This window comes from Pinus tabuliformis, chromosome 3_1 (genome assembly GCF_031772625.1).
Source record: "Pinus tabuliformis cultivar Carrire ecotype Pingquan chromosome 3_1, CPIR1, whole genome shotgun sequence".
Classification (NCBI taxonomy): domain Eukaryota; kingdom Viridiplantae; phylum Streptophyta; class Pinopsida; order Pinales; family Pinaceae; genus Pinus; species Pinus tabuliformis.
This window is the reverse complement of record NC_142301.1, coordinates 203,462,706-203,487,423: the sequence shown is the minus strand read 5'-3', so window position 1 is coordinate 203,487,423 and position 24,718 is coordinate 203,462,706. Positions and strand designations below refer to the sequence as shown.

The following is a 24,718-nucleotide window of genomic DNA, read 5'->3' as shown; positions in this document are numbered from 1 at the left end:
TGTTGGCTAGTTGATAGCAAGACTTCTCATCACTTTTCTGGATACAAGGAGGTTCTCTCTAATCTGATAGAGAGGGAGACAAATTTGAACATTATTCTTGGTGACAATACCACTCATCCTGTAAAGGGATTTGGTTCTGTCAAATTTTACTTGAACTCTGGGGAATCTATTTTGCTTCATTATGTACTATATGTGCCAGGATTGAAGAAGAATTTGGTTTCGATATCTTCCTTGGAGGATAAAGGAATGAGGGTTGCATTTATTAAAGTACTTACTTGGCCTATTGAATCCTACATGAAAAATGCCTTCACATTGCGAACTAGGTTTGAAGGACTCTATAGAGTCACCGGAAGACCCCTTCTAGCCATGGTCCATAATACAACTCTTCAAAGTGAGTTGTGGCACCGAAGGCTATCCCATCTACACTATGATGCACGTCCTAAGTTAAAGAAGTTGGTCTCTGGGATCCCCAATGTTCAAGCTCAACATGATGGAGTATGCCCTGGGTGTGCAAGTGGAAAGAAGAGAAGGGGGCCATTCCCTCTAGCGAAAACAAGACGAACGAAATCCTTCTGAGTATAGACAATTGGTTGGTGCTCTGATGTTTCTTGTGAATACTCATCCCGACATATGCTTCGCAGTCAACACTTTGAGCCAGCTTATGACCGAGCCTCACCATGTGCATTACGTCGTTGCCAAGCATGTTCTGAGATATCTACATGGGACTATTAACCTTGGACTAAGATATGTCGTTGGAGATGTTAGACTACATGGATATACAAATGCAGATTGGGTCGGTAATGTTGTCGACAGGAAGAGTACTTCTGGATGTTGTTTTAGTCTGGGATCTGCCATGATATCATGGATGAGCAGGAAGCAGAAATCCATAGCTCTTAACACTGTTGAGGTCGAGTATATTGCAGCTAGCCTTGCGAGTTATGAAGCACTTTGGTTGAGGAAGCTCTTTGGAGAGTTATTTGAGCAGGTTCTGGACACGACAGTCATCTATTGCGACAACAAAAGTGGGATTCGTTTGTCCGAGAATCCTGTGTTTCACGACAAGTCCAAGCATATCGAGATCAGATATCATTACATCTGTGACATGGTGCAGAGAGGAGTTGTGAAACCATCACATTTCGAAAGATGAGCAGATAGTCGACATCCTCCCCAAGCCTTTGCCAAAAGGAAAGTTCTTGGTCTTCAGAGAGCAACTTGGACGGGTTGAGATGGCCCTTTCAAATAAGGGTCCGGGCTGATCAAGAACATTGAGCAGTACTCTTCCCCCTTGGTTGAGCTCCCAAGGTGTGGAATGGAGCTATAGGGCTCCTAGGGATGAGAGACCTCTAATCGAAAGGATGTTAAGACCTGAGATCTCCCCTAGTCAGAGTATGCCCCAGTTAGCGTCTTCCCACTCTGTGGGTAACCTCTTGATCCGAATTGGATCATTATATTGTTTTTCATTCATCTCAATGCATTTGGGGTGGAAAAGTGGAGGAATCAGTGTTGATTTAGGGTAGCATCGGATGTGCTTTAGGCCTCAAATTTTGCAGGGAGGCTTGGGCACATGCATTCCAAAGAACCCAAAAAGCTTTTCGGGAAATTCCACCCATAAGTGATTTTATTAAAATAATTAATATTTTTAATGGGGTTCCTAAGTCTAAACTTCGGAAAATTAAAATATTAATGGGTATTAATCTAATCAGGGGTGAAACTTCTAGAAAAAGACAAGGATCAAGCCAAAATGATCTGAGCCTTTGATTATGATTTAATTTAGGTCGTTGGTTGTCCAACAGGAAGATATAAGAAAGGGCTTGAAGGTCATTTGGAAGACACACAGAGAGATTGAGGAAATTGATTTTCTGAAGTGAGAAGTTCTCAAGAGGAAAAATCGATTGAAGAGATCTCTTGCAGTTGAGGGGTAGGGATAGCAGCTTCCGAAGAGAGAGATTCTTAGTCGGAGATACATCAGCAGAAAGAGTCAGAGAATGATCCAGTAGCCTTGACGCAGAGGCTGACGAAGGGCTAGAAGGGCCACACAGAAGCAACATAGAGTAAGAGAGACAAAGTCGAAAATCAGAGCAGACAGTCAGTTTCAGCAGCCGGAAGCCGGGGTGTAATGTTAGGATATTTCGACACATAGGAAATAGTTAAGTATAACTTGGTCTAGTGTAGAGTTAGGTAAAGTATGTTTCTTTACTATGTACTTTTGTAACTTACAATCCAACGGTCATGATATGTAGTGATCCGATGGTTCATTCTCTCCTCGGTATTACCGACACTTGATCCGTCGCTTAACACACAATTGGTCCATGATCTCTATTTAAAGAGCATGGAGGGTCATTTGTAGTGTAATCGTTCATGAGAGAAGCTTATGTAAATTTTCATTCTTTTATTGATAAATTGCCTGAAGTGGCCGTGTTAGCTCAGGCCATGGACTGTTTCCCTCTTTGAGGGTTTTAACCACGTCAAGAATACTAGTGTATTGATATGTGATCTGTTTGTGAGGGGTGTCCTTTGGTGTTCTGTTTAAGGAACTTACCTTGTATATTCCTACATGGTATCAAGGTTATTTGAGGGCCGCATCCGTTGATGATCCAAATCTGAAACCGGTAGAACTGCATCCAACTATTGTTTCCTAGATCCATTGTTTCTGACTGCTTTCGGGCCGAGAGGACTGCTCTATTGTCGTAGGAGCATTTGTTCCAGTGAGGAACCCCTTTCGTTTCACACGAAAAGGTTTCTGGTAGCCCTAGCTACATCATTTTTAAGATCTTGAGGTATACAGTGTTTATTTGCAATTTTTAGTTATTTTCTCTCTATTTATTTCAGTTTATTTATCTCTTTATTTTTTATTACTGGATCTATGTTGATTTGGGGTAGCATCGGATGTGTTCTAGCCACGAAATTTGGTGGAGAGGTTAGGGCACATGAGATCTCCAATACCCAGAAAGGGTTTGGGCGGATTCTAAACAGATCAGGAGATATTAAAATAATTAATATTTTAATGGAGTCCCTAAGTCTAAACTTAATAAAATATTAATGTGTATCAATATGAATCTGTGTTAGAGTGGTCCAAAAGACATGGAACAAGCCAGATCTAATCTTAGCCGTTGATTAGGGACTTAATCTCGGTCATTGAATCGTCAACAGGAAAAGTATAAGAGGAGGCTTGAGGGTCAGTTGGAGACCACACCAGATGATCAGTGATTCTATTCTCTAGAGCGGGGCTTGCTAAGAGAGGTAGAATCAGTGATCGGGAGAGCAGCTGAGGGGCATTGAGTACAGAGAAACAGAGAAGGCAGAGATTGTGTCGGGAGAGCAGCGCAGTAGCCAAGGAGAGTGACGCAGAGCCAGCAAGGGCTCACGCAAGGCCACGCAGAGGCAGCCAAGTGCTGCGCAGAGCACCAGAGGGGCTAGCGCAGCTGACGCAGAGGCTCCCAGAGCTGACGCAGGGCCTCCTGGGGCTGACGCAGGGCCAGCGTGAGACAGAGAGGGGCTGACACAGTCCAGATTGGGCAGACGTTGGGGTTGCAGGAGCAGTTTTGTGCTGAGGAGCTACCGGAAGGGTTTTCCGGGGTTTCAACCAAGAGATTTCTCTCAAACTGTGAGGTATAGCTGCTAAGGAAATTCTCTGTTGGGTAGGCCAGTTTCGGCACCCAGATTGTACTTTGATATTGCTTAATAAGAAAACCCTCAGATAGTTGCATTGGTTTTCCCACATTGGGTTTTTCCGAGGACATTGGTCCAAAAATAATGGTGTCATATGGTGTGTTTGTTCTTGTTTCTTTTAGTTGTTGATCTGTAATATGTTGAGCATGCACTGGTGTTTATTTTAAGTATTTACTTCGTAAATAACTTGTTAAAAAAATAACAAGTAGGTAGGAATAAATCATAAGAAGTGCATGAAGGGTTTCTAAGCTAAGTAGAGTTAGAAACTTCAACAATCTATACCTTTCATTTCTGCATATGCTCTTTGCCACACGACTCTGTGCAATCTGGGCAAATCAAAAACAAAAAAGAACGATTTTTCTCATGCGTATGCTCTTTTCCGCCGCGCCTTAGTGTGATCTCGGAAAATTAGAAACATTGAGGAAAATTTTTAGTTTCCGGGTAAAACTAACTTCAAACCATAAGGTTTGTTTTTTTTTGTATGTTCGTGTTGAGTTTTGTCATATTTGTTTTGTAGGCAAAAAAAGAGCTTTCTCAAGTAAGCATGCACCCCAAAGCTTCAGTGACTAAAAAAAACAAAAAACCCTTCCTCGTTTCCAAAAATTACTAACCTTTTAAACTAGCTCACTTGGTCCAAAGTTACTTTATGAGAACAGAGGTATTGGGTTCAAGTCTTTTTTTTTGTTGAGTTACTCTTTCAAAAAGCACATGTAGCTTATGTTTTAATGTTACTTTATGTAAAAGTGTTCTCACCCATTATAAAAAGTGAGTCACTTATAATTCTAAAGTCTCTTTATCTTTTATTTAAGTTACAATTTAATGGGTAGCTCATAAAGTACCATTGTAAAAGTGACTTTCACTTATTTATAAAAGTGAGTCACATAAAATCTTTTTTTAAAGTGAGCTAATTAGATTAAGTTTGGAAAGAGGGGGATTTTTTTTAAATATAACATTATCATTCATTTCCGCACATTCACGCACTTCGTCGGCATCTTCAACAACTTTTCTTCAAAAAGCCATAACTTCTTCATCCGGAAGTCATTTTTAGAGCCGTTTTTTTTAATCAGCCTAATTTTTCGAGATCTTTCCATTAGAAGACTTAGCTTCAACATCTACAGCTTCAGTTTCTGTTAAAATGGAAAGTCCATGCCAAGTTATTCTTGACAGCACCAACAACTTCCAATGGTGGTCCTACATTGTGGATTTACTTAGAAGTAAAGGTCTTTACAGAATAGCCTCAGGCTAAGAAACCAAACCTCAAGATGAAGATAAGGCAACCAGATGGGAAAATAAGCAAGATCAAGCACGTGGGTTGATAGAGATGTCTATTTCTCCAGACCTTAGATTCCATATCGCAAAACTTGATACTCCTAATGAAGCAATGAAACAGCTCACTAAAGTTTTTGGAATTAAAAATGAAATTACAGCCCATCAACTCGAAAATGAGTTGCTTACATTGGACCCCAATAATTTTTCTTTCATTAAAGATTTTTTGTCCAAGTTCAAGACCCTTAGACTTCTCTTGGAAGGTGTTAAGGTTAAGAAAAAAAATGGTAGCCTTATCTATTCCATTCTTACTAAGTTGGGACCAGCCTACTCTGTGTTTGTTTCCACCTGCCATTCTACTAGAGAATCCTTTATTTCTCAAGGACAAGACTACAAGTCCCCCTCTTTTGATGCCTGTTGTGATTCTTTAATAAGAGAACAAGAAAAGCTCTTATATCTTGGTCTTCTTAATCTTGGAAACTCTTCTAAGAAAGTCTTATCCGCCTAGCAGCAACCAAATTCAAAGAATCCTAAGAAGCGGTATCCTAAAAATAATTGTCCTAAACCAAACAAGGGTCCTAAGCAATTTCAACCTCAAAATGAAAAATCATTTCAACAAAATGATAAGGCAAATAAAAACAAAGGGAAGAAGACTGATAAACATTGCCACTTTTGTAATCAAGATGGCCACTTAGAATCCAAATGCTTTAAAAAGATGGAAGCTTTGGAAGCAGCAATGAAGGAGCATAACATCCATTTGGAGCACTCTTCAACTTCAAATTCATCTTTAGGGATAGCACTTTCTGCATGTGGTTGTCAAGCATCTCGGTCTGCTTATGCACTAAATGTATCTTCTTCTTCTCATTCTCATAAGTGGCTCATTGATTCTAGATTTTGTTATCACATGGCCAAAAACAAAGCCATGTTTTCTTCTTTAAATAATTGTAACACCAAAAATATATATGTTGGTGATGATAGATCTCTTAGTGTTGTAGGGACTGGAACTATTCATTTAGACAATGGTCAATTTAATGATGTATTATGTGTTCCAAGCTTATCCTGCAACCTTCTATCTGTATATCAGAAAACTCATTCAGGTGAAGGTAAAATCATTGAATTTTCACCTCACGATGTTGTAATTAAGGACCTAAGAGATCCTAGACAGATTTTAGCTATTGGCATTGCTTATGATTCTACAAGGTTGTATAAGTTTAACAACTTTGGGTCATCAAATCTTTCCTCGGTATTTGTTGCTCATAATGATGAAGTGAGCAAACTTTGGCATGAGCGATTTGGTCACTTAAACTATCGCTCCCTTCAGAATCTATGTAAAGAAAATATGGTGACAGGTCTTCCAATGGTATCTTGCAGAGATGGTGTTTGTTCTGGATGTGTACTCGGAAAACATCATCAGGATAGTTTTGAAAAACGTGCCTCTTGGCACGCCTTAGCCCCTTTACAGCTTGTGCATAATGATTTATGTGGTCCACTTCCAGTTGTTTCATTCTCAGGCTACAAGTATTTCTTAACTTCCATTGATGATTTCTCCAGACGCACTTGGGTATACTTCTTAAAACTCAAGGGTGAAGTATTTAACATGTTCTTGGCTTTTAAGGCCTTTGTTGAAAAACAATCTGGACATCAAATTCTTAAGCTAAGATTTGATAATGGTGGAGAATATGTTAACAACAAATTCATCAAATTTTGCACTGAGAATGGAATTCAAATGCAAAATACTATTCCATATACTCCACAACAAAATGAAGTAGCTGAAAGGAAGAATCACACCTTAAAGGAAATGGCTAATTGTATGCTTCAATCTAAAAGACTTAGTCTTGATTTTTGGGCAGAAGCAATTAACTGTGCAAATTACATAGTAAATCGCACTCCTACTAAGGTTTTAAAGAATATCACTCCAGAAGAAGCATGGAGCTCAATTAAACCAGACGTAAGTCACTTTCGTGTTTTTGGAAGTGAAGCATGGGCCCATATTCCAGATGAGAAACATAAAAGCTTTAGAACCTAAGAGTGAAAAATGTATTTTTGTTGGATATTCTAAAGATGTCAAAGGATACAGACTTATTCCACTTAAGTCCAAAAATGTTATCATTAGAAGAGATGTAAAGTTTGTTGAAAATATGTCGACTTACGAGCCTAGTTCGGTGTGTTGTCGCGCGGATTGACACGACAACGCTCGGATCAGGGGCTGTCACTCTGATCCCCGATCCCTGATCGGGGGTAGTCCCTGTGAGATGATGAGGCCAACTGTCGACTAGTTGGTTGGGAAACACGAGATACGATATAAAAAAAGGGCTCGATGGATTTGGTTAATTTAGCAGACCAGTGCCTTAAGAGATTGTTATTGAAATGATTACTTGTTAAATGATATAAAAAAGATGGACCATGAACAGCAATCATCTATCATCAGCTAAAACACAATGCTCTTAAAATGACAAAAACGATATCCAGCAGCTAAAAATTTGAAAAGATGAATACTTTAAATCACCACGAGGATCATAAACCATCAACCAGATATCAATTTCGCATCTCGGCTTGAAAACTTTAGATCTCAGCAATAAAGATATAACGTGAAAGCTCCTGAGACTTGCAAAAATAATTTCCCACAAAATTTTTATTTTTTCAAAAAAAATTTAAATCTTTTTTCAATTTTTTATTTTTCAATATTATGGAAATTAAAAAATCTAAAAATTTAAATTTTAAAACTAAATTTATTTTAAAACTAAACTTAAAAAATAAATTAAAATCTAACCTAAAGACTAATTAAAATTTAATCTAAGGACTAAATATTTAAAAAAAAAAAGTATTTTACATCTAAACAAAACTATGCAAATTTTAAACTAAAGCTAAAACATTAAAATTAAATCTAAAAAAATAAAAATAAAAACTAAGTTAATCAAACTAAAGCCTAAGTTTAAAAAAGGCAAAGTCACATTTTTTATTTGATTTTTATGGATTTATATGAAACTATTTAAAAAGGAGTAAAATCTACATACGTTACTAAAATAAAACGAATTGAAATCTAAAAAATAAAAAAAACTACGCTAACCTATGGCATAACGCAAACCTAACTTAAACCAACAAATACGCAGGTATATACACAAGTTACCTGTGCGTAAAACGACGGCGGACCAATTCATGAATCGATTTACCTGCGGAAATGAACCAAACCTTCGACGGATAGCTGAGAATTTCTGCGGTGAATTAATTCGTAAGGCATCTCCAAAATACGTCCCTTTTTTGATTTTATAAACGCATTCACTGGTGCTCGAACAGTTTTGGACGGCAGGCAGAGGCTACAGGATGGGCGTTTGCAGGTTTTGACGGCGTGAAGACGACCTGCGTGCTGGAGATTTTGGAACGGAAGTGATTCATGCCATAAACCACGCGATATCCTGTCTGCGTATATCCTTGAAGGCACCGTTTTGGGAGCTGAGAATGTCGAGGTGTTGATCGCATGCAATCACTGAAATCGTAACCCTGGATAGCTTGCGTATGAAATCCTTTAAAATCGAACAGCAGTATCGAAATGAGCCATTTGTGCGTAGGCCTGGGGTTTCAACGCTTTCTCTTTCTTATTTGTGCGTGGACGTGATGGCTTTTGCTTACACCGCAGCCTCTGATACCAATGCGCATATGCAAAATTCGTGGGACTCTTCTTTGCAAAAAATGATTTACTGCCGTCACACAGAAACGATGGTTTTAACCAATGAAACACGCTGTCATTTATGCATCCACGATAGATCAAAATATTGCAGTCACGTTGAGACCCTTTGTGCGCGGGCAGAGGAAGGCTCCAGACGCCCTTATGCGAAGTCAGAAACCGGAGTATTGGCGTGTGATAATCATTTTAAGCTACCAATCAAGGAATGTGACACTGCCCCAGAAGTAAGCAGGTATCTGCAACAGGAGTTCTGGCTGAGACAAGCACTTTTGGAGACAGCACTGAGTATCGTAACCAAACAGATCTGCCAAAAAAAATTTCGAAAATTTTCATGTGCTAAAATGAAACCTAAAAACCCTAAACCCTAATAAAAACTGCATAAAGCAAAAATTAAAACCCTAGAACAGCTAATTTAATTTACAGATTTGGCCCCTTGACAGCCAGATTTAGCAGTGAACACAGAAAATTTTAAAAGATCAGAAATTTCAGATTGTCACTGTGAAAAAAAACTTCAGAAAATCTTTCATGCAACCCAAAAAAATAAAACCGAATGATAGGCCCAGGGTCAAATCCAGCTGGGCTCAACAAAAAAAGCTTGCGGGAGTTGGCTGGTTCAGCCGAGAACTTCCCCGAACGCCCACAAAATTTCCTTCAGAAAATGTCTTCTGCACAGCTCAAAACAATCGTCAATAAAGAGGGCAAAAATGCTGCTAGATTTCAAACAGTAATGGAGATACCTGCCATTACTTCAGAAACCCTAACAGCACCCAAACCCTAGCAAGTGAGCAAGATACCTGTACCCACAATACTCTACAAAAGCTATTATTAACAGCTGAAAATAACATATGCAGAAAATGAAATGATCTCACAGCATTCCAAGAGAGTAACACCAGCAAGATATGGACCCCAAAGTCTTCCTTTATTAACCAGAAACAGATTTACAAGAGAGCTTCTTCAGTCTTAGACTCACAGATCCAATGTCTTGAAATGACCCCCTAAGGCCCTATATAAAGGAAATGATCCTAACGGCTAGTTCGAGTGATCCATGTAGAAATGATCTCGACCGTTGATGAGGATCAAGACATCTCTTGATCTCATCCGTCGATTTATTCACTTAAAATATTATTATTTTATTAGTTAGGGTTTTTGCTTCATTTATTAATTTTTTATTATTTTATTATTTTTATTCATTTTTTAATTTTTTAATTCATTTTAACATGGATCACTGAACTAAGCCTTCGGAAACATCACCTAGGACCTAGAACTTAGGACTCATGAGGGGATTTAAAACATTTCTCGACCCTCAGGACACATTACATCATGACTTTTACAAAAATACATCTTAAGGGACAAACCCATTTAATACAGACCCTCACAAAAACACCCAGTTCTGCGACACAACGATAATCTAGCAGATCAACACACTAGGATTCTCCTAAAGTTCTAATGACAAAATCAATCCCGGCTTTGGGGTCAGGTTTGAAGGAAAACTCTGCCGATCCGTGGATCGGTGAGACAAAAAACCTTCCGGGACGTAGATTATCATCAGAAAGTTAGGTCCACCTAGGCAAATTACATACATGACTCATGTCTGCTAAGATTATTTACAATTAATACATGCAGACTGGGTTTAAAATCAAAAAGATGAAGCTGCTGATGATGGCAGGATGGCACGGACATGCTGATCAGGTGTTGCTTCTTTCTGTCAAGAAAAACGGGGTGCACTGCATGGGTAGTTGACCAGTAGGGGTCAACATCTGGCTCTACTTGGGGACACGTTGCTGCTTGCAGAAATGTGAGAATCCAGAATCTGCATCCATACAACAAAAATAAGTAGCGTCCATCCAAAAATCAGCATATACGTTAAGCACAATAAAGATAAAAGCTCTTCATTTATTAACTATCTAAAACAGAAACGAAAATGCGGAAAAAACAAGGAGTAGGGTTAGAAATACGATACAAAGGATGCCCTACGGCATCAGATGTTTTCAATATAGTGCATACTGAGCATTTGCCTGCTTTCAGGCAAATCTGTCGGCTGCTTGTCGGATGTGCCATGTCCCATTTTGCATATGGTAGGACTCCTTCCTATCCGAAAATCAAGCTGCTCGCGGCCGTCTGATGCATCAAATCTTCTTCTCATTTTCTTCCTCTTGCGCTTTTTCTTTCTGGCAGGATGAATTACTGATGAGCTGGAACTTTCTGTCTCGAAACTATTAGATGAAGTACGCGTGATATGTCTCTCTTTAGCCCGCATCTGATCTTTATCATTCTTAAGTCCATCCTCGATCAACCATCTTTCAACTGAACTAATAACCTCCTCATAATAAGATGGATCTTGTTGCAACAAATCAGAAGGCTCCTGATCTATTGATGTTATCTGTTTTCTTTCATTTTCCAATTGCTGAAATTTTTGAACCTGTATTCTAATGGCATCCATCTGTCTAGAGTGTTCAACCTTTATAGCACTAATTTGTCTGGCATGATGTTCTTCCATGTCTTTTATTACTTTAACATTTTCTTCCTTTATGTTCATCAAGCAATGCTGCATGGAACTTATTTCTTCTTCATGATTCGCTTGCATGTTTCCAATTTCCGTTTCATGTTTAGTTTTCATGGCCTCAATTTCCTTAGCATGCTGATTTTGCGTGTCCTCAATCTCCTTATTACGTTTTTCCAGATGGGTGCGTAAAGTTTTAATATCATTGATAAGATTAGTTTGGTTGCTTTCCAGATTTTTCACCAGCATCTTTAAATCTTGTATTATTTGCTTTTGCTCCTCCTTTTCATTGTCATTTATCCCTGATTTTTCACTATGATGATCTGCAATATTTCCGGTGGATGACACATTCTGACCTTGAAATCTTTCTTCAACAGCTGAATTACTTTCTTTCTGTTCAACAATTTTAGAAGTAGAAGGCAAGCTGTTTGGACTATCATATCTATCTTTAAAAGCATTGAGAATGTCTTGTAAAGAAGTGAAAAAATCATTAGGAAAGTTATTAAACCAATTCAAGGCATCACCCTCTAAAGAACGGACAAATAGACGCATCTTGAAATCTTCATTATTATATTGAGGAAATCTACAGTATAAGATCATTACACAAGTAAACATGTTTAAATGCCTTTTAACAGCGACCGAATCATCACCCGAGAACTTAAGTAATTTACCAATGGCCTCTTTCGGAAGATCATGGAGATTATCAGTAAAATGACATGGTTTAAATGAATAATCCATGATGAACAATAAGGGATCAGATGGATGATAGAACTAGCTCTTTGCTCAAGAAAATCAAAAGATGAAAGAAGTGGAGTCGCCACTTGAACAATAAAACTGATTCTAAGATCCAAGAAGTAACCAACAAACAGATATGCGGGAGGCTTCTTGTCTGGGAAAAAATAAAAAATGGAGTCACCACCCAAACAAGAAACACACCGAAGAGATGCTGCTGATATGTGATGAAAAGATGCCAAAATATTGAATCTGACAGCTCAAATGAGAGATGAGAAGATGAATGTCGATGAAACTCCAGGAACAGAAAAACTTTGTCCCCGGCAACGGCGCCAAAAAATGTTGGCGTTGCCAGGCCAGATGAAAAGATAATAAGTGAGAAAAATGATTGTCGTTGAAACGCCGAGAAAACACTTTCCCCGGCAACGGCGCCAAAAAATGTTGTCGCGCGGATTGACACGACAACGCTCGGATCGGGGGCTGTCACTCTGATCCCCGATCCCTCCGTTTAAGCCTGTCTCCCGCGGCTAAGGGGGGTAGTCCCTGTTTGTTTCTATGTACCTTTGGTATCAAGGCATAACAGGTGGAACCAAAGACCCTGAGATGCTTTACTGAAGGAACATGTCCATACCACATTTCATAAGGAGTCTTGTTTCTAATATCATTTGATGGACATCTATTCTTTATCTATGTAGCACATAGAACAGCATCAACCCAAAACATTATCTTTACATTCTTGAAAAAAAGCATGGATCGTACCATATTTAAGATTGTCCTATTCATTCTTTCGGCTACACCATTCTATTGGGGATTATAAGTCACAGTTGTTTGATGTTTGATCCCATGTTGGCGAAGATAGTTTTCAAATTCATTTGATGTGTATTCTTTTCCATTATCAGTGCGAATAGACCCAATATGAGATTGTGCATCATTTTCAATCCATTTATGAAAATTCTTGAATGTTTGAAAGGCATCAAATTTGTTCTTCAAAAAATAAACCCAACACATTCTGGTGTAGTCATCAATAAATGTCATGATATATTTATTTCCATTTGCAGAAGGAACAAGCATTGGACCACATAAATCTGAATGAATGAGTTCAAGTTTTCTATGCGCTCTTGAATGTGAATCATGAAAGCACTGTTTGCTATGCTTTCCTAGAATGCAAACATCACATTGCTTAAGTTTCCTAGGAAGTGTAGGCAAACCAGCAACACCATTTTTCTTCAACAAGCGGAGACTGTCATAGTTCAAATGTCCAAATCTAGCATGCCATAATAAACTTGATGGAAGTGTACCTTCTTCATGATGAGAATTGTATGAGAAATGTTGTGCATGAGCAGAGGTTCCTTGCAGCTTGATAAGCCTTTCTTCTTCTATTCCCCTCATGACAAGTGAGTGGTTAGATGCTTTTCTTACCTCAAGCTTGCCATCAAACATATGAATGGAGTGACCTTGCTGGCGGATGTGGACCAAGGACAGCAAATTTCTCTTGCTCTGTAGGAGATATAGAACATGATGCAGGAGAAAGTCTGGAAGACCAAGCAGTTTAAGCCTGATTGTGCCAAGCCCTGATGGCTTGATTTTTGATAAAGTATACTGCTCCATCAACATTGTCAGTGAAATCTTCAAAAAAATCTTTTCTATGAGTCATGTGGCAGGTTGCTCCTGAATCAAGCAACCAATCATTTTTCCAAGAAGCAAGTGAAGCATTATTTATTTCTTCATTTACTCCAATGTTACATTGTGCCACAACATAGTGAGCGGATTCAGGTGCTTTATCTTTGTCTGTATCATCAGTTTTACCTTTCTGTTGGTTTCTTTTCTGCTCAATTTTGTCCCATGGTAGCTTGCATGTAGAGGCATCATGTGATCCATTTCTTTTGCAGCGAATGCAGTGCAAATCTGCCTTTTCTCCTTGAGAATGTCTGCCCCCCCTGCGTCTGAAATATCTTCCTCTTCCTCTTCGTCCACCTCTTCCTCTTGTAGAATCTTGAGCAGGATGCTTTTTTTTATGAGCGAGGCACACAGTCTCTTCAGAAGATTCAGGGGTTGTCTTCTTTCCAAAAGCTTTCTCTCTTTCAGCAAACTTTTTCACAAGAGAGTCAAAAGTTATACCTTTGAGATTTTCATTTGCTTGCAATGACTCAAGATAATTGGAGTAAGTAGGATAAAGTGCCTTGAGAAAAGCGATAAGAAGAATATCCAATTCAACCTTAGTAGATTTGATATCATGCATTATAGACTTTACTTCAGATGCAAGAGCAAGAGGATCATTATTTTGTAATTCAAGAGTGAAGAGTTTAATCATGACTTGAACAACTTCAAGTGCAGAATGTGAGTCATAGAGTTCTTTCAGCTTTTGTAAGGCTTCAAAGGCAGTTGAATATGACAAAATATGGCAACTCACCTCTTCATTTACAGATGTTGCGATTAATGCATGAGCTTTGATGTTCTTGTTTTCCCAAATGACGAGCTCTTTGTCTGAGGTAGGCTATACTGGGTCATTGTCTCCTTCTCCGACACACACTCCTTTCCACAACTCATTGAAAATGAGGGTGTGTTTTATCATCTGGGACCATTCAGGATAGTTCTCCTTGCCAGTGAGAACTATTCCCACCATGGATATGATTGAATGCATTCTGTAAAAAAAAATTACTTCTACTGATAGAAAAATACTTCTGATGGCAAAAAAATGTGCTTTTGTGGAGAAAAAAAACTTCTGCTGCTAAAAAAAATGATTCTGATATGAAAGTGTATTCAAAACCATCCAAAATCGGAGCAGGAATAGAATTCTGCTACGCCATTCATATACCATTGACCATTGAAAGGAATGCTACCATTGTCATAAAAATCTTCACCGCATATAACATTTTAATCCATTATATGCCATGTCCATCATATAAAAGGCAATAAAAACTAACACACATATAAAGTGGTATACGGTCATAGTTTAAATTTTAACACCATTCAAAAGGAACGCCCAACGAATATGGGGTTTATCCACAGAAAAAATATTGCAGTCAAACAATAACCATCAGCTCGAAATGACATGAATGAATCCCGAAGCCCATCGCGACACTCGAACTCGCCGTTTTTTTTACTGGCGCTCAGATTCCACACTGGACCCCTCTTAACGCGCAGTAGAAAGCTTCATTTGGGGAATGTATTGGCTGGGGTAGATGTATCACTAACTTCTCAGAGCAAGCATGCATGTACAGCTCAAACCAAAGTCTGGCACTCCGCAATGTCTAGAACGCTCCACTCAGTGACCTCAAAAGCACTCTCAGAAAACAACAGTTTCCTTACGCGCAAGCTTTTGGGTTCCAAGCTCCATCAATTGAAGTATGAAAGCCCATGCAGTAACTCTCATCAAAACCAAAAAGCTGCCTTTACATTCCCAAAAAAACTAGCTCGGGTATGTACTAAAAAGAACCCGTCCAAGGATTCAAACCGCAAGCAGACTACAGTGTGACCATTTCATGAGAATTCAGAGACAGAAAAAGAGCAACTGAGTGAGAAAACCGTAACAATGAATACAGAGCAGGTAATGAGAAACAACCGTAGGAAGGTGTGACGAGCTCTGCACACATTTACAGCACACAACACTGCCGCAAAGAATATCGTCCCACAAATAAATTTCTTGCAGGTCGCTGCTCACGGTATTTGACTTTTTCTGAACTTTGAAATTTTGCTTGACATGCGTAAACGGCCAATGTCCCAATTTCGTAGAGGAGGATTGGAGGGAAAACGCATATGACAGCGCTATGCGCTCTATGTCAGGCCAGCCAGAGAGCAATCAACGTATTCAGATGAACAGGCAGAGGAACATTTGCGTCGTTAAGGTGAATGTCAGACAGAGAGCGCAAGTAAAGGAACATGGCAGACAGAACGCAGGCAGTGTCAGACAGGCGTACAGGCACTCAGTCACTGAATTATATGAAGGGAAAAGGAGCAGACTAGGGAGTTACAAAGACATAAAGGCTAAAAAAAGGAGTTGGTTCTGATACCATGTCATCATATGTCAACATATGTCAGGGCAGGCAGTAACTCCATTAAGCAAAAACTGATTCGTGTGTTATTTTATCAGGTAGGTCTTTGTTATATACAATAGGGAGTGACTGTTCAGTTCATCTCCCGATCACTGTTCACATTTCTAATTTAATTATTTACATAAATTCACCCAATCATGAGGATTAGGTGTCAACACTTAGGACACTTGCATTATTTTCATGGTCTTCAAGTCTTGCAATCCAAGGAAGATATTTCCCTTTCCCAATCCAAGTATGCATGTGATCTTCTACGCCATTTTCACATGGAAGACTGTAAGCCAGCCCCTTTTCCCTTTCAGTCTAGAGCCAAACTTTCAGTCACTTGTACTTCCCCTGAAGTTGATGCTACCTTATACCGTCAACTTGTAGGAAAACTTTTGTATCTGACCCATACTCGTCCTGACCTTTCCTTTGTTGTTGGCCTTATTGCTCGGTTTATGCAAAACCCACATGAAAGTCATTGGAAAGCAGCTAAAAGAATACTTCGTTATGTTCGAGGTACAATTCAGTTTGGGATTCATTATAGTGAAGAAGCATCTCCTCTATTGGTTGGTTTCATTGATTCCGATTGGGCTAGTGACCCTGATGATCGGAAGTCTACTGCAGGTTATGTGTTCACTCTTGGTTTAGGACCTATTACATGGGCTTGCAAGAAACAAAGTGCCATTTCTATTTCTTCATCAGAAGCAGAGTATCGTGGTGCCATAGAAGCTAGTAAGGAAACCTTATGGCTTCGTCAAATCCTATCAGAGTTTGGCTTTCAGCAGCAGCATCCAACTACACTTTGGTGTGATAATCAAAGTGCCATTCAACTATGCAAAGATCCAGTCCAACATCAGCGCAGCAAACACATTGAACTGCACATGCACTTCATCAGAAAGCTCATTCATGACCATGTTCTTGAAGTGCAATATTGTTCAACAGATGATCAAGTTGCAGACATCTTTACAAAGGCTCTCACGGAGGCGAAGTTTACTAAACTTCGATTTATGGTTGGAGTTCAAGAAGTTGTCACTAAGGGGGGATAGGCTCTAATGCCTCCTTCCTTCTCCTATTGTGTCATATTTGTACATCCTTCAATCCTATCCCAAGTTGTTCTTAAGGGGGGATGTTAGGATATTCCGACACATAGGAAATAGTTAAGTATAACTTGGTCTAGTGTAGAGTTAGGTAAAGTGTGTTTCTTTACTATGTACTTTTGTAACTTACAATCCAACAGTCACGATATGTAGTGATCCGACGGTTCATTCTCTCCTCAGTATTATCGACACTTGATCTGTGGTTTAACACTCGATTGGTCCATGATCTCTATTTAAAGAGCATGGAGGGTCATTTGTAGTGTAACCGTTCATGAGAGAAGCTTATGTAAATTTTCATTCTTTTATTAATAAATTGCCTGAAGTGGTCACGTTGGCTCAGGCCGTGGACTGTTTCCCTCTTTGAGGGCTTTAACCACGTCAAGAACACTGGTGTATTCATGTATGATTTGTTTTGGACGGTGTCCTTTGGTAATCTGTCTAAGGAACTTACCCTGTATATTCCTACATGTGAGACTAGGAGGCTGAGAGTAGTGACTCTGGGCTACTGATCGATTCCCCAGTTGGGTGACGCTATGCCTAAGAGGGTTGATGCTGGGGCAGCATAGAGGCAGTGTAGAGCTAGCGCAAGGCCTGCCAGGGGCACCTCATCCAGCAGCCGAAACAACCAGGACTTTTCTCAGTGATTGTGTGAGGTAAAACTCACAAAGCTTCTGCCAGTATTTCTCTCTGTAACTGAATAACCCTGTGAGGTATTCAGTGGTGTATTCAGAATTTGCTACTGCATCATAATAATAAACCCTCAAAGTTGTCGCATCGGTTTTCCCGCATTGGGTTTTTCCGAAGACTATTATCCAAAAATAACGGTGTCCTATGTGTTTCTATTTTCCTTACTCAGTTTCTATGTTTCAGAATCATATTTAATTGGTGTAGGTTGCTTCAGTAATTTACTTCAATGTTTCAAGAAGAAATCTGAAATAAGCTTGTAATGTAATTTACAATCTAGGTGAAGTAGATTCAGCTGGTTGCAGTAGGATTCTTGAGATTGTTAGATGTAGTAAATTTCACGTGGTATCAGAGTTGTTGATGTGAAATAGGAAGAGAAAATCTAGCACTGAAGCAAGGGCCAACTCGCTGCAGCAAGCAGTAGTTCGAATCCCCTAAGGGATTGCGCAGTTCTAGCCAGGAGGGTTGTATTTTCATGGGTGTCTCTCTCTGAGTGAGCCGATAGAGAGGTAAGATTGTCGAATCGAGAATTTGTCGACGCAGAAGAAGCCACGCAGAGCCTCAGCGCGGAGCTAGAGGGACGAAGTTTTCTGCAAGCTGAATGCAGGGCAGAAAAGTCGCCAGAAGAAGGAAGCAGATCGCATAGTGATGGAATACTTCCTCAATAATTTCTTGCCAGTATTTCTCATTTTTTGAGCAACAGAGGAGCGACAGCTTACCAACTCCATTAGAAGCTACACAGTAGCGAGAAACAGGGAGTTGTTTGACATTTTTCAGAGGATATGACAACCAGTGGCTTGAGGGATCATGACAAGTTGGACAGGGCTTCCAACTATGTCATCTGGAAGGCTAGCATGTTTTTCCTTCTATATGAGCATGCCCCCAAGAAGTATGTTGATAGTGTCGTAGTTGTCCCTGCGGATGCAGATACACTGAAAAAGTACAAAGTTGAGATGGCTAAGGCGAAAAGGATGATCCTAGATGGAGTCAAGGATCACATGGTGTGCCACGTTGCTAGCAAAGGGACTGCTAAAGAGATGTGGGATGCCTTGGCCACATTGTATCAAGGATCTTCCGAGCAACGAAAGATGTACTTGGAGCAAAATTTGAGCTTTGCTCAGATGCAGAAGGGAGAACATGTGGATCCATTCCTCATGAAACTAAAGGAGACCCAAACATGTGGATCTGTTGCGGGGCACACACCTCAGGATTCGGAGTTAGCGAGACTGACTCTAAATTTCATCTCAAATGAATGGCAAGTCTTTGTCCAGAGTATCCTGGGCAGAGCAACATTGCCAAATTGGGATGAGATGTGGTCAGCTCTGAAAAAGAAGAGCTGAGGAGATACCTGCTCAAGGTCAAACTTGACGGAAGCAGTAGCAGCAGTGGGTCGAAGCCGAATGTAGAGGAGGAGGATAACGCGGCCCTTGCATCGAAGGGGCAGCAAGGGCAACATAGATGAAAGAAGGACGTCTCCAAGGTGAAATGTTTTAGATGTGGCAAGATGGGCCACTATGCATCCTAGTGTCCTTGGAAGAAAAAGGGCAAGGATGAGAAGCATGATTCTAAGGTTGCAGCAGAAAGATCGAACAGGAGAAGGAGTCCGCCATGACGGCCTGTTGGAATTTCTAAGTCTAACCCATTAGAAATTCTTCCTGAAATATCTGGTTTATTTCACCTACTTGTATAATTATTTAACAAGTTATTTACCATGTAAACACTGAAAATAAACACAAGTATAGTATCAACATCTACAGATCATCAACTAAAAGAAAACAAGCACACAAGTGACATTGTTATTTTTGGACCAATGTCCCCGAAAAAGCCCAATGCGGGAAAAACGGTGCAGCTATTTAGAGGGTTATATTCTTATGTAGTTTATCTGAGTACAACTGGGTGCCTAAACCGGCTCACCCGACAAAGAAAAAATACACGGTAGCAATACCTCTATATCCAGAAATAGGTATTCAAAAAACCTGTCCCACGAAACCTTGTCCGGCACAACTGAAGCTCAGCGCTGGCCCTTCTGGCCTCTGCGTCAGCCCCAGGACTCTCTGCGTCAGCCCTCTGAGGCACTGTGCAGCCTTTGGGAGCCTCTGCGTCACTCCCTCTGCCCTCTACGTGGATGACAAAGTCTCTCTGGGCTCTGCGTAGCCTCGACTAACTGCCACTCTGGCTCTCTCCGCTTCTGTGATGCTCTCCCAGTGTTGTCCCTGCCTCTCTGCCTCGTACTCACTGCCCCTCGCTGTTGATCACTGATTCACTTTTGCTTAGCAACCCGCTCTAGCAAAATGAATGACTGATCACTCTAGTGTGTTCTCCAACTAAGCCTCAAGCCTCCTCTTATACTTTTCTCGTTGGCCCATCAAAGGACGTGATTAAATCTCTAATCAATGGCTAAGATTAGATTTGGCTTGATCCATGACTTTTGGAACTTTCTAACCCAGTTTTATATTAATACTCATTAATCTTTTATTTTTCCTAAGTTTAGACTTAGGAACTCCATTAAAAATATTAATTATCATAATATCTCCCAAACAGGTTAGAATCTGCCCAAACCATTTCTGGGTCTTGGAGATCTCATGTGCTTTAGTCTCTCCACCAATTTTCATGGCTAGAGCACATTCGATGCTACCCCAAATCAACACGGCCAAGATACCTCCAGGAGGGAGGTGGGCTGATATAGAATTGTAGTTCAATAGAGCTACAGATGGGCAGGATCCTTGAGGAGCCCACATCTTGGATCATCACCTTGCTACGGGAGCCCATGATTATTAGTAGCGGGACGGTGGAGTTTCAGTTGGTGCCATGGAGTGTTGATTCGACAGATGCAGTAGTTAGTCGCGCTAGAACGTGAGCAGCGCAGAGCAGAGAGGCAGCAGTGCATGGAGGCACAGTGCAAAGATTTAGCAGCGCAGTGGCTTCAGAAGACAGCATGGGACTAGCAGCAGTCAAGATTTCAGCACCGAAGTGTATCCACTGGATACTTGACCAGTTTTGGGTATTTTCAGTTGCTTCTCTCAGAAACTGAGTTGCAGTACGGACGCAGTGTTAGCAGCGGCAGTGCTAGCAGCATAGCAGATGCAGCATTTGAGAGGGAGTTGTAGTACAGATGTAGCATTGGCAGTAGCAGTGTCTGTGAAAATTCTATCACTGCAACAACTAATTTACTTTTCCTACTCATTCTTCAATAAGTTATTTATGAAATTCCTTCAATAAACATTAAAATAAATTTTGCTACAAATATCACAATGTAATACAGAAACAAATACATGCACAAGAATCAACACATTGACAGAGTTATTTTGGACAACAATCCCCGGAAAAACCCAATGTAGGAAAACCAGTGCAGCAAGGGAGGATTTTATTATTCAGCAATTCTTCAGTACAAAAAGGTGCCAAACTGGCTTACCCACAAAGAGAATAATTCTCCAACACCCCTCCCAATCCCAGCGTCAGCTTGGCTAGCCTCTGCGTGGCTCCCAGGCACTCTGCGTCAGCCCCTGCTTGACTACGTCAGCCCTGGCCCTCTCTGCGTCACCCATGCAGGCCCAGCTAGTGACTGCGCAGACTCCTGCTGCCTCTTTGTCTACCTGAAATGCCCTGCGTCTGCGTTTCCTACCTCAACGCTGGTCTCCAGTGGCTAATCCCGTCTCTTTGTTCCGTACTCGCTGCCTCCTGACTGCTCACCAGACCACTAGTTCCAATTCCTCAGCTAACGCCGCTCCAGAAATTGAACTGACTAGTCTCCCTCAGTGTTTTCTCCAAGTGACCCTCAAGCCTCCTCTTATATTTTTCTCGTCGACAAATCAACAGCTAAGATTAGATCCGGCTTGATCCATGACTTTTGGACCATTCTAACACAGTTTTATATTAATTCACATTAATATTTTATTTTCCCTAAGTTTAGACTTAGGGACTCCATTAAAAATATTAATTATTTGAATATCTCCCAAACTGTTTAAAATCTGCCCAAACCCTTTCTGGGTATTGGAGATCTCATGTGCCTTAGCCTCTCCACCAATTTTCGTGGCTAGAGCACATCTGATGCTACCCCAAATCAACAGTGTCAAAGGCAGCGGTACAGTAGCAGTAGCATCACAGTAGTTGGTGGACAGTATGTCAGACATCAGCAGCGCAGAGAACAATGCTTCAGAGTCAGCGCAGTATGCAATAGCAGTGTATTGCTAGAGCACATTCCTCGCTAAGAGGGAGTGTTGATTTGGGGTAGCATCGTATGTGCTCTAGGCCTCAAATTTTGCAGGGAGGCTTGGGCACATGCATTCCAAAGAACCCGGAAATCGTTTTCGGAAATTCGACCCATAAGTGATTTTATTAAAATAATTAATATTTTTAATGGGGTTCCTAAGTCTAAACTTAGGAAAATTAAGATATTAATGGGTATTAATCTAATGAGGGGTGAAACTTCTAGAAAAAGATACGGATCAAGCCAAAACGATCTAGGCCTTTGATTATGATTTAATCTAGGTTGTTGGTTGTCCAACAAGAAGATATAAGAAGGGGTTTGAGGGTCATTTGGAAAACACACAAAGAGATTGAGGAAATCGATTTTCTGAAGTGAAGTTCTCAGGAGGAAAAATCGATTGAAAAGATCTCTTGTAGTTGAGGGGCAGGGATAGCAGCTTCCGGAGAGAGAGATTCTCAGTTGGAGATACATCAGCAGGGAGAGGCAGAGAGTGATCCAGTAGCCTTGACGCAGAAGCTGCGCAGAGGGAGAAAGAGAAAGTCGAAAATTAGAGCAGAGGGTCAGTTTCAGCAACCAGAAGCCGGGGTGTGAGACCGTGAGGCTGAGAGCAATGACTCTGGGCTACTGATAGATTCCCCAGTTGAGTGACGTTGTGCCTGAGAGGGTTGATGCTGGGACAGCGTAGAGGCAGCGCAAAGCTAGCATAAGGCCTGCCAGGGGCATCTCATCCGACAACTGAAACAGCCGGGACTTTTCTCAATGATTGTGTGAGGTAAAACTCTTCTGCCAGTATTTCTCTTTGTAACTGAATAACCATGTGAGGTATTCAGTGATGTATTCAAAATTTGCTACTGCTTAATAATAATAAACCCTCAGAGTTGTTGCACCCATTTTCCCGCATTGGGTTTTTCCGGGGACTATTGTCCAAAAATAACAATGTCTTATGTGTTTCTATTTTCCTTGGTCAATTTCTATGTTTAAGAATCATATTTAATTAGTGTAGGTTGCTTCAGTAATTTACTTCAATGTTTCAAGAAGAAATCTGAAATAAGCTTGTAATGTAGTTTGCAATCTAAGTGAAGTAGATTCAATTGGTTGCAGTAGGATTCCTGAGATTGTTAGATCTAGGAATTTTCACAATCAGCTCACAAGACCGTTTTTACTGGCAGGACTCAGTTTGGTGAAACGGGGTCCGAAACCTTTTGGGAGCGTTTTAAGGCATCAAATGAAAGTTTTGGGGTAAAACTTTGTCACTTTAGCTCTGCACCTTTTCATGCTATTCTGCACATAGATACCTTTTCAACGGCGCAACAAGCCCGTCAATCGGAGTCCGTATGCAGAAGTTATGCCACTTAGAAGTTGACCTTCCTATTTTCACACCTATAGTTCGGGAGAATGTCGCGTCAGCCCCCATTGTTCATGGAAAAGGGGCTAGCCACGTGTTTATGATGTAAAAGACTCTAGAATAGTCTATTTTATAACTCTAGGTAAGAATCGATGTAGTCAAATTTAACCACTAGTAGGCTATCGAGCTATGTCATAACCAGGCCACTAAAAGGAAGAGGCATTCCATTCTTTCGAGAGCATTTTGTTCCATAGCTGAGCAAAGATAGCCAGGAGAGATTGGAGGTAGAGCACACAAAGAGGATCTGTGCACTGTAGAAGCCCACGGGCCACAGACATTACTTCTTTGTATCTGCAGCCATATTTCCAGACAGAGAAAGAGAGCGAAGCAGCCTCACTGTCTACTTGGGTTTTCTCCCGAAAGGGTTTCCCAGAGAGCATATCTTGTGTCTTATGTGTGTGTGAGCTTATTTTGTCGTTCTCTACTTTTCTGCTTGATTTACTTTTACATGCATGCACTAATTACAGTAAAATCTACAGATCCAGAAATTAAATAAAACTATAATAGTGTAGAATCTCATATTTTTAAGATAATATTATTAGATCTATTGTGACGAACTGTCCAGTGGAATATCCACAGCAGTTTACGAATCATTTGGTATCAGAGCGGGTTTCTTTGGGTATTTTGTGGAGATTGCAGAGATCTAGATCAATGGGGCCAAAAATCATAAAACCCTAATCATGGGCGACGAATTTGTAAACGAACCTCGTGATCCTGCAAAAGTGAGGTTTTCGCAGCTCGGACAACAAGTCGCAGATATAAACCGAAATGTAAACCTCCTCATGGCGGCCCTAAGCAATAAGCTCAGGATATTTAGAGAAGATGGGGGTTCGAATGTAGAGGACAAATCAAAAGGGGGATCAGGAGATCGAGAAGACACAGAGAACCAGCGGAAGAAAGAACCCGGAAAAGATCAAACCAGTTCAAGTGTCGTGAATCAATCCCTGTTTAAAGTGGAAGCAAAAGTCGATAAATCAAGTCGTGCCACAGCGAGATCAACGCTCTGAAGTTGAACCACTGGTTGCAGCGACTGGAAGTTTATTTCAGTGTCCATCGGATCGAGGAAGGGCAGAAGATCTCATTCGCATAGCTGAAATTGGAGGGCCATGCACTGACTTGGTGGGAGAGCCACACAGAAACCCTAAGGTTGGAGGGTGAACCTCTAGTGAGTAAGTGGGAGGATTTCAAAACCCTCATTAAGTCATAGTTTTATCCCATTGGATATGTGCAGGACCAGTGGATCCAGTTGCATTACTTCAGGCAAAAGTTGGGCCAAAGCATGCAGGAGTACACCACAGAGTTCAGAAAAATGGCTATTGCAAAAAGGGGGAAAAGATAAAAAGACGGCAGCCACAGCACATCAATGCAAAGATCCTAGCAACCACTGCGACATTGATGGCCATACAAAGGAGAAGTGTTGGAAGTTACATCCAGAGCTAAAC

General features: G+C 40.5%; 1 protein-coding gene across 4 annotated transcripts in view; it reads right to left on the bottom strand.

Annotated features, from left to right (window-relative positions):
• The window catches only part of LOC149186504 (IMP-specific 5'-nucleotidase 1-like), a 355,273-nt gene that overhangs the window by 266,737 nt on the left and 63,818 nt on the right, over positions 1 to 24,718 (bottom strand). The window lies entirely within an intron of this gene.